We start from the raw sequence: 10,226 nt of genomic DNA on the forward strand, positions 1-10,226 counted from the left end.
CAGCATCTATCATCTAGCCTGGAGCTCACCTAAGACTGAATTAATTAAATATTAATAAATAAGTCTTGAGGCCCGACGTGGTGGCTCATCCTGTAATCCTAGCACTTTGGGAGGCTGAGGCAGGCAGATCACTTGAGGTCAGGAGTTTGAAACCAGCCTGGCCAACATGGTGAAACCTTGTCTCTACTAAAAATACAAAAATTAGCTGGGCATGGTGGCGGGCGCCTGTAATCCCAGCTACTTGGGAGTCTGAGGCAGGAGAATCGCTTGAACCTGGGAGGTGGAGGTTGCAGTGAGCAGAGGTCACACCACTGCACTCCAGCCTGGGCAACAGAGCGAGACTCTGTCTCCAAAAAAAGTCTTGAATAATGACATCAGCATTAACAAACACAGAGTGTTGACTATGTATTAGCCACTGTTCTAAGCATGTAATTCATGTAACACATCTGTGAACTCATTTAATCCTTACAATAACCCCATGAGGCAAACAAATACTGTGACTTCACAGATGCAGAAAATGAGACTTACCCAAGGCTAAGTCACTTCCCCAAGAACATACAGCTGGTAAATGGCAGAGCCAGGATTCAGATTCAAGCACAGTTTGTCTAATTTGAGAGCTTGAATATCTGTTTTTCCTTAATTATAACTATATTTGTGTCCAAAATTATCGTTAATCCTGTGAGAACTGCTTCACCTCTTCCCCGAAGGAATTAGCAGTAAAACCCAAAGTCAAGAGGAAAGCATAGCAAGAAAGAGAACCTTGGAGATGGTAAGTGGGTGGCAAGTCACTGCAGTGACCAAAGGGAGCAAGGGGCAACTTGTGAGGGTTGCTGAACTCATGGGGTTCAGCAACAGAAAGGCTCACCCAGGGCTGCCCAAAACCCCCTCACTAATATCACAGTGAAGAGCAGGTCTGCGCAACACAAACTCCTTGGGCCTTCTCTCTGCCGAAACACCTCAGACATTGTTATGCAGGTGTGTCTCTTTCCTTCAGTCTGAACAGTCCTCCCCACTCAATATTTTCTTTTTTTTTTCTTTTTTGTTTTTGGTTTGTTTGTTTGTTTGTTTTGAGATGGAGTCTCGCTCTGTCGTCCAGGCTGGAGTGCAGTGGCGCAATCTGGGCTCACTGCAAGCTCCGCCTCCCAGGTTCACGCCATTCTCCTGCTTCAGCCTCTGGAGTAGCTGGGACTACAGGCGCCTGCCACCAAGCCCAGCTAATTGTTTTGTATTTTTTTTTAGTAGAGATGGGGTTTCACCGTGTTAGCCAGGATGGTCTCAGTCTCCTGACTTTGTGATTCACCCACCTTGGCCTCCCAAAGTGCCTGCATTACAGGCGTGAGCCACCGCTCCCGGCCTTTTTTGTTTTTTGAGACCGAGTCTCACCCTGTCGCCCAGGCTGGAGTGCAATGGCACGATCTTGGCTCGCTGCAACCTTCACCTCCCAGGTTCAAGTGATTCTCCTGCCTCAGCCTCCCAAGTAGCTGGGATTACAGGCCCGCACCACCACGCCCAGCTAATTTTTTGTATCTTTAGTAGAGACAGGGTTTCACCATGTTGGGCAGGCTGGTCTCAAACTCCTGACCTTGTGATCCACCCACCTTGACCTCCCAAAATTCTGGGATTACAGGCGTGAGCCACCGCGCCCGGCCCCCAGCTCAATATTTTCAAGGCTATGATTTTTTTTCTGTATCGCTTAACACATCATTCATACCATGTCCTTCTGTTCTTCCAGTCAATTCTCATGGGGCTTTAGATACAGTCCTTCTTTATCTCATCTCCTTCAAAGCCCTGCCTACCCCACCTACATCTCTGCTGCCCACTAAATTCCAGCCAGTCCACTTCCCAGCTCAGGACCTTTGCGTATGCTGTTCCTTTTCCTTCTGCGGCTTTGTTGTGGCTGTTTCCTTGTTACTCCGACAGGCCTTGTCTAATCACTCCTATCTAAAGTTATTCACAGCCTGTTAATCCCTATTTCTATATCCTGTTTCCTGTGGAATTCATCACAGTTCTTTTTTATTTATTTAATTTTTTTTTTTTTTTTTTTTTTGAGACAGAATCTCGCTCTGTAACCCAGGCTAGAGTGCAGTGGCAAGATCTTGGCTCACTGCAATCTCTGTCTCCCGGGTTCAAGCGATTCTTCTGCATCAGCCTCCCGAGTAGCTGGGATTACAGGTGCCCACCACCACATCCGACTAATTTTTGTGTTTTTAGTAGAGATGGGGTTTCACCATGTTGGCCAGGCTGGTCTTGAACTCCTGACCTCAGGTGATCTGCCTGTCTTGGCCTCCCAAAGTGCTGAGATTATAGGCATGAGCCATCGTGCCCAGCCTTATTTTATTTTATTTTTTGAGATGGAGTCTCGCTCTGTTGCCCAGGCTGGAGAGCAGTGGCACGATCTCGAGTACAGTGGCACAATCTCAGCTCACTGCAATCTCTGCCTCCCAGGTTCAAGCAATTATCCTGCCTCAGCCTCCCGAGTAACTAGGATTACAGGTGGACACCACCATGCCCGTCTAATTTTGTATTTTTAGTAGAGACGGGATTTCACCATGTTGGTCAGGCTGGTCTCCAACTCCCGATCTCAGATGATCCGCCCACCTCGGCCTCCCAAAGTGCTGAGATTACAGGCGTGAGCCACCGCGCCCGGCCTTATTTTATTATTATTATTTTTTGAGACAGGGTCTCACTCTGTCATCCAGGCTAGAGTGCAGTGGCATGATCTCAGCTCACTGCAACCTCTTCCTACCAGGCTTAAGCGATCCTTCCACCTCAACCTCCTGAATAGCTGGGACTACAGGTGAGTACCATCACCCCTGGCTAATTTTTCTATTTTTAGTAGAGACAGGGTTTGGCACCTCTCTCTGTCACCCAGGCAAGAGTGCAGTGGTGTGGTCATAGCTCACTGCAGCTTTGAACCCCTGGGCTCAAGGCATCCGCCAGCCTCACCCTCTCTAGTAGCTGGGATTACAGGTGTGTGCCACCACACCCAGCTCTGTTTACAGGGTTTCTCATCTATCTCTCTCTTTATACTGTTAGTTCCAGGAAGAGGTGTCTTCTCTCTTCCAGGCTCCCTTGACTCCCCGGTCAGCATGCTGACATAATAGATGCTCAATAAATAATGAATGCATGGAAGTGCTCTTGATCCCACCTCTCCCCTCTTTGAGTGTTCTCAATTCTCTTCTCCTTCCTGATCTTCTCCACTTGTTCTCTTCTTTCTGACTTGAAGATCCTTCCTCTCTCCTATATTGACCTTGCTATTTCCTCAAGTTACCCCCATCACTTCACATTCATTGCCCCATGTCCTCATCCCCACTTGCTCCGTCAAGGTGGTTTCTGCCCTCTCTTGTTCATAGGACAGAGCTCTTGAAGGCTACCAGGGACCTCCTCATCAACGTTGATTTTTTTTTTTTTTTTTTGAGATGGGGTCTCGCTCTCTCGCCCAGGCTGGAGTGCAGTGGGGCGATCTCTGCTTACTGCAAGCTCTGCCTCCCAGATTCACGCCATTCTCCTGTCTCAGCCTCTTGAGTAGCTGGGACTATAGGCACCTGCCACGACGCCCGGCTAGGTTTTTGTTTGTTTGTTTGTTTGTTTGTTTTGTATTTTTAGTAGAGACGGGATTTCACCTTATTAGCCAGGATGGTCTCGATCTCCTGACCTCATGATCTGCCCGCCTCGGCCTCCCAAACGTTGATATCTTATTAGTCATTTTACTTAACTTCGCGTTGAATCTAGAGCTGTTATCCTCCTCTTCCTTCCTACACATTCTCTCGTCCCTTGACCGTCACAGCAGTTGATAGAAGCAATTGCATTAAATTGAGAGCTGAGGGGAGCTGAGGCGAGACATCCTGGCTCTGACACAGAAGAAGCTGTGCAACCTTGGGCTATCTCCTTAACCTCTCTGAACCTCAGCATCCTCATCTGCAAATAGAAAACATAATTCTAACTTTAGTGAATTTGCATTAAAGTGTTTTTTGTTGGAAGATACTCTCCAGCTGACCATGCAGCATAGCAGATAAGAGTCAGGTCCTAAGCCAGGTGCAGTGGCTCACACCTGTAATCCCAGCACTTTAGGAGGCCGAGGCGGGCGAATCACCTGAGGTCGGGAGTTCGAGACCAGCCTGACCAACATGGAGAAACCCCGTCTCTACTAAAAACACAAAATTAGCTGGGTGTGGTGGTGCATGCCTGTAATCCCAGCACTTTGGGAGGCCAAGACAGGCTGATTAACCTGAAGTCAGGAGTTCAAGATCAGCCTGGCCAACATGGTGAAATCCTGTCTCTATTAAAAATACAAAAAATTAGCCTGGCGTGGTGGCGGGCGCCTGTAATCTCAGCTACTTGGGAGGCTGAGGCAGGAGAATGGCTTGAACCTGGGAGGTGGAGGTTACCGTGAGCCGAGATCGCACCCTTGCACTCCAGCCTGGGCAACAAGAGCGAAACGCTGTCAAAAAAAAAAAAAAAAAAGACAATATGGAAGAGCCTACCTCATAGGTAGTTGTGAAGATTAAATGAGACAACCTGCTAATCATTTAATATAGCATCTGGCATATTGCATATCCTCAATATATGTTAGGCATTATTATCTTATACAAAAAGCAAAGAGGGAGGCGGGACTTGTTGGACAGAAACTGAGACCTCTCATAAATTCCAGTAGACTTGAACAACCACACCTCGGGAACAGCAGTTCCAGGAACCTCAGCAGAGGGAGTTTGTGGAAAAGTTCTGCTTTTCCCCTGTCATGACTTGACTTGACGCTGCTGCTGAAAATGTTCAGTCTCTATGTATGTGTCTGTTGGCTTGCAATTCTAATTTCCAGCCACAGAAAATTTCGTTGGCTCAGACAGGACCAGGTCTTTTTTTCTTTTCTTTTCTTTTCTTTTTTTTTTTTTTTTTGAGACGGAGTTTCATTGTTGTTGTCCAGGCTGGAGTGCAATGGCACGATCTCGGCTCACCACAACCTCCACCTCCTGGGTTCAAGCGATTCTCCTGCCTCAGCCTCCCAAGTAGCTGTGATTACAGGCGCGCACCACCATGCCCGGCTAATTTTGTATTTTTAGTAGAGATGGGGTTTCTCTATGTTGGTCAGGCTGGTCTCGAACTCCTGACTTCAAGTGATCTACCCATCTCGGCCTCCCAAAGTGCTGGGATTACGGGCGGGAGCCACTGCGGTGGCTGGGAGATAGTGCCACTGCACTCCAGCCTGGGCAACAGAGTGAGACGCGTCTCAAAAAAAAAGTCCAGGCACGGTGGCTCACGCCTGTAATCCCAGCACTTTGGGATGCCAAGGTGGGTGGATCATCTGAGGTCGGGAGTTCAAGACCAACCTGACCAACATGGAGAAACCCCGTCTCTACTAAAAATACAAAATTAGCCGGGCATGGTGGTGTGCACCTGTAATCCCAGCTACTTGGGAGGCTGAGGCAGGAGAATCACTTGAACCCAGGAGGCGGAGGTTGTGGTGAGCTGAGATCACGCCATTGGACTCCAGCCTAGGCAACAAGAGTGAAACTCCATCACAAAGAAGAAAGTCAAAAAACAAGAGCCCTTTTAGTTCTAGCACACTAAAATTCTTTTTTTTTCTTTTTCTTTTTCTTTTTCTTTTTTTTTTTAGCTAGAGTTTCGCTCTTGTTGCCCAGGCTGGAGTGCAATGGTGCGATCTTGGCTCACCGCAACCTCCGCCTCCTGGGGTTCAAGGGTTTCTCCTGCCTCAGCCTCCCAAGTAGCCGGGATTACAGGCATGTGCCACCACACCCGGCTAATTTTGTATTTTTAGTAGAGATGGGGTTTCTCCATGTTGGTCAGGCTGGTCTTGAACTCCCAACCTCAGGTGATTCGCCTGCCTTGGCCTCCCAAAGTGCTGGGATTACAGGCTTGAACTACCGCACCCAGCCTCACACCGTAATTCTATAATTATTAATCAAGCCTTCAGCCCCTATGCCTTTCTGCTTTCACGCTGTTCGTTTTGCCTGAAGAACCTCCCTGCGCTGTATCACTGCTTGCATTTCATTCATGTGTATTGTGTACCTGTCTAGCTCACAGGTCCTCTTTTCCTGAGAGTTTCCCCTCCTCCCTGCGATTAGACACTGAAATGGGTCCCTTCAGCCACATCTGTATCATATGATCCTGTTCTCCTGGCCTTTGATTATTTATTTTTTGTTTATTTATTTATTTATTTAGAGACGGAGTCTCATTCTGCCAGGCTGGAGTGCAGTGTCGTCATCTCAGCTCACTGCAACCTCTGCCTCCCGGGTTCAAGCAATTCTCTGCCTCCGCCTCCCGAGTAGCTGGGATTACAGGCGCTCACCACCACGCCTGTATTTTTAGTAGAGACGGGGGTTTCACCATCTTGGCCAGGCTGGTCTTGAACTCCTGACCTCGTGATCCACCCAGCTCGGCCTCCCAAAGTGCTGGAATTACAGGCCTGAGCCACAGTGCCGGGCGGGCATTATTAAACTCAGGGCATACACTAGTGTGAACTAGCTTACTCAGAGTCTCTCTGTCAGGAATTTGGAATGTTGAAATAGAGAGGCACAGAGCCTGGGAGCCCTTAGAGCTGAGTTCCATTAATATCAGCACTTTAGGGAGCACTCCCTCTGCAGAAGTCCCAGGAAATCCCCTGATTCCTACTCTTCCACTAAGTAACATAAACCACTATAATTGTGTTTGAGACACTTTTAGTTTCTGGTGACACAAATATCAAGTAAAATGCTGCCTCTGGCCTCCAACAATATCTATGGAAATCCTACCCATGTTTAGAATCACAATTTAAAAGCCCCCTTCTTCCTTTAAGTTTTCTCATATTCCCCAAGCAGGATTAACCCCTCTTCAGGGTATTGTCATTGCACTTTGTTTTACTTCTCCTACCTTAAGTCATGTCTTTGAGCTTGTACTTACTTATGATGTATTTGTTTGATGCCTTGAAGATCTTTCTGGATATGATTGTGTTGGTGCAAAGGTAATTGCGGTTTTTGTCAAAGTAATGGCAAAACCCACAATTACTTTTGCACCAACCTAATAATATTTATTTATTTAAACATTTCTGTAGAGATGGGGTCTTGCTGTGTTGCCCACAGTCGTCTCAAACTCGTGTACTCAAACAATCCTCCCTCCTCAGCCTCCCACAGTGCTGGGATTACAGGTGTGAGCCACCGTGCCAGGCCACTTTGAGCTGTTTTGAACAGCTGCCTCTCCCACTAATTGCAAACCCTTTAAAATCAAGGACTAGATCTGGCTGTCTTTTTAAGTCTCTCAGCTCCTGGCACAGAATCACAAACAGATCATTTGGAAAGACCATCTGTTGTCTGCCCATCTTTCTCTCTCTTTTTTCCCCCTCCTTAAAAAATAAATGAATAAATAGGCCAGGCACAGTGGCTCATGCCTGTAATTCCAGCACTTTGGGAGGCCCAGGTGGGTGGATCATTTGAGGTCAGGGGTTCGAGACCAGCCTCGTCAACATGGAGAAACCACATTTCTACTAAAAATACAAAAATTGTCTGGAAATGGTGGCAGGCACCTGTAATCACAGCTACTTGGGAGGCTGAGGCAGGAGAATCGCTTGAACCTGGGAGACGGAGGTTGCAGTGAGCCAAGATTGCGATGCTGCACCAGCCTGGGTGAGAGTAAGGCTCTGTCTAAAATAAAATAATAAAAAAAAGAGACAGGGTATTGCTTTGTCACCTAGACTGGGGTGCAATGGTTTGGGTCATAGCTCACTGCAGCCTGGAACTTCTGGGCTCAAGCAATCCTCCCACCTCAGCCTCCTGAATAGCTGGGACTACAGGCACACAACATCCTGCCTGGCTAATTTTTGTATTTTTTTGTGGAGAAAGGGTCTTATTATATTGCCCAAGCTGGTCTCGAAGTCATGGGCTCAAGCTATGCTCTTGCCACAGCCTCCAAAAGTGCTGGGATTACAGGCAGGCGCCACTGCACCCAGCCTCCCTTTTCTATTGGTAACGACATCCCTATTTTCCTTTGAGAAAACAGCCCTCCTTCACTTGTGATTGTTAAGTTTAGGTGTCAATTTGACTAGATTAAGGAATACTTATGAAGTGTTTCCAGAAGAGATTAGCATGTGAATGTGAAGGGAGGAAGTGGGGAAGATCTGCCCTCAATGTGGGCAGGCACCACCCAATCAGCTCCCCCTAACCCACCATAGAACAAAAAACAGAGAAATAGCTGAGTTGGTCTCTCTTCTGGAGCTGAGATACTCTCCTCTTCTCCTGCCATGGACATCAGAACTTCAGCCTCTCTGGCCTTTGGACTCCAGCACTTATACCAGTGGCCTCCTGGGTTCTCCGGCCTTTGGCCTCGGGCTAATAGTTACACCATCAGCTTCCCTGATTCTGAGGCTTTCAGAGTTGGACTGAGCCAAGCTATGGCATCCCAGGGTCTCCAGCTTGCAGATGGCTCACCGTGGGACTTCTTAGCCTACATAATTAAATAAGCCAATTCCCCCAATAAATTCCCTCTCCTCTATCTACCTATGCATCCAGCCTATTGGTTCTGTCTCTCTGAAGAGCCCTGATTAATACTACTCTTAATTCCACATTTCAGGTGGGGTCTACAAGTGGTCACATGACCTGTGTTTGGTCAGAGCCATAGTGATTTGGATATGTGACCTATCAGGGTATGACAGCTGAGATTCTGGCTGGACAAATCTGGAAAGAACCCCCCTTCACTGGGGTTGCTCACCTGTTAGTCCATAAGCCTGCGGCTATTTATGGTCACTTTTGCCACCACATGGGAACAATCTGATGATGATGATGATTATTATTATTATTTTGAGACGGAGTCTCGCTTTGTCACCCAAGCTGGAGTGCAATGGCGTGATCTCGGCTCACTGCAACCTCCCCCTCCTGGGTTCAAGCTATTCTCTCACCTCAGCCTCCTGAGTAGTTGGGATTACAGGCACCTGCCAACATGCCTGGCTAATTGTTTTATTTTTAGTACAGATGGGGTTTCACCATGTTGGCCAAGCTGGTCTTGAACTCCTGACCTCAGGGGATTCACCTGCCTCGGCCTCCCAAAGTGCTGGGATTACAGGCACGAGCCACCTTGCCCGGCCCACTTCCTCATCTTATAAAGTCACTGGTCCCATCATGGGAGCCCCACCCTGGTGACCTTATCTAATGCTAATTACCTTGAAAAGGCCCCACTTCCGATTCTCCTCAACATATGAATGTGGGGTTTCCAACATATGAAATCTGTGCCGGGTGTGGTGGCTCACACCTATAATCCCAGCACTTTGGGAGGTCAAGGCAGGCAGATCACTTGAGGTCAGGAGTTCAAGACCAGCCTGCCCAACATGATGAAACCCCATCTCTACTAAAAATACAAAAATTAGCTGGGCACAGTGGCACATGCCTGTAATCCTAGCTAATTGGGAGGCTGAGGCAGGAGAATCACTTGAACCCAGGAGGCGGAGGTTGCAGAGCAGAGATTGCGCCACTGCACTCCAGCCCGGGTGACAGAATAAGACTCCGTCTCAAAAAAAGAAAGAAAGAAATATGGGTAATACATTTAAACCATAGCAGCGCCCATCACAGGGTTGTGGGGAGATTGAGATATGCTGTGTGGATACAACTGGGATATGTCATGCACTTTCTTTACCGATATTCAGCCCTCTGAGGGCCTCTGATATTCCCCTCCCTTAGGCTGCCTCCTCTAGGCCTATGATTCCAAAGGGTATGTGTGTGGGAAGCTCAGGCTGAGTACAGTAACTGGGTGTGTCTGGAGGGCTAATGCCCTGACTGCAGGGAAGTGGGTCCAGGGGGCACAGGGTTACAGACCCTGTAGAGACACAGGGTTATAACCACGAAACAGACTGTACAACCCGGTACAGACACAGGGTTATAACCATGAAACGGATTGAGGATCCAGGTGCCTTTGAATCCCAGCTCCACTGCTTCACAGCTTATGGCACCTTAGACAAGTCACTGTTTCCTCATATCTAGACTAGGAATGATAATGATAGGCTCTGCCTAGTAGGGTTGTTATGAGATTAAATAAGCAATTGCATACCAAAGTGCTTAGAACAGTTTCTGGCAGAGAGTAAGGGCTCAATAAATTGGCAATTCTTGTTATCTCCCGGGCCTTCCCCCACCCCAGGCAGGTGAGACAAGTTTATACCAACAGTTCTCCCTCCCTCTTTTTCTCCCTCCTTCCCACCTGCCCTCTGTAACCCTATGTAACTGCCTTCAGAGAATACAATCGAACACAGATCC

The sequence above is a fragment of the Pongo pygmaeus genome, chromosome 19, assembly GCF_028885625.2.
Source record: "Pongo pygmaeus isolate AG05252 chromosome 19, NHGRI_mPonPyg2-v2.0_pri, whole genome shotgun sequence".
NCBI classification, from domain to species: domain Eukaryota; kingdom Metazoa; phylum Chordata; class Mammalia; order Primates; family Hominidae; genus Pongo; species Pongo pygmaeus.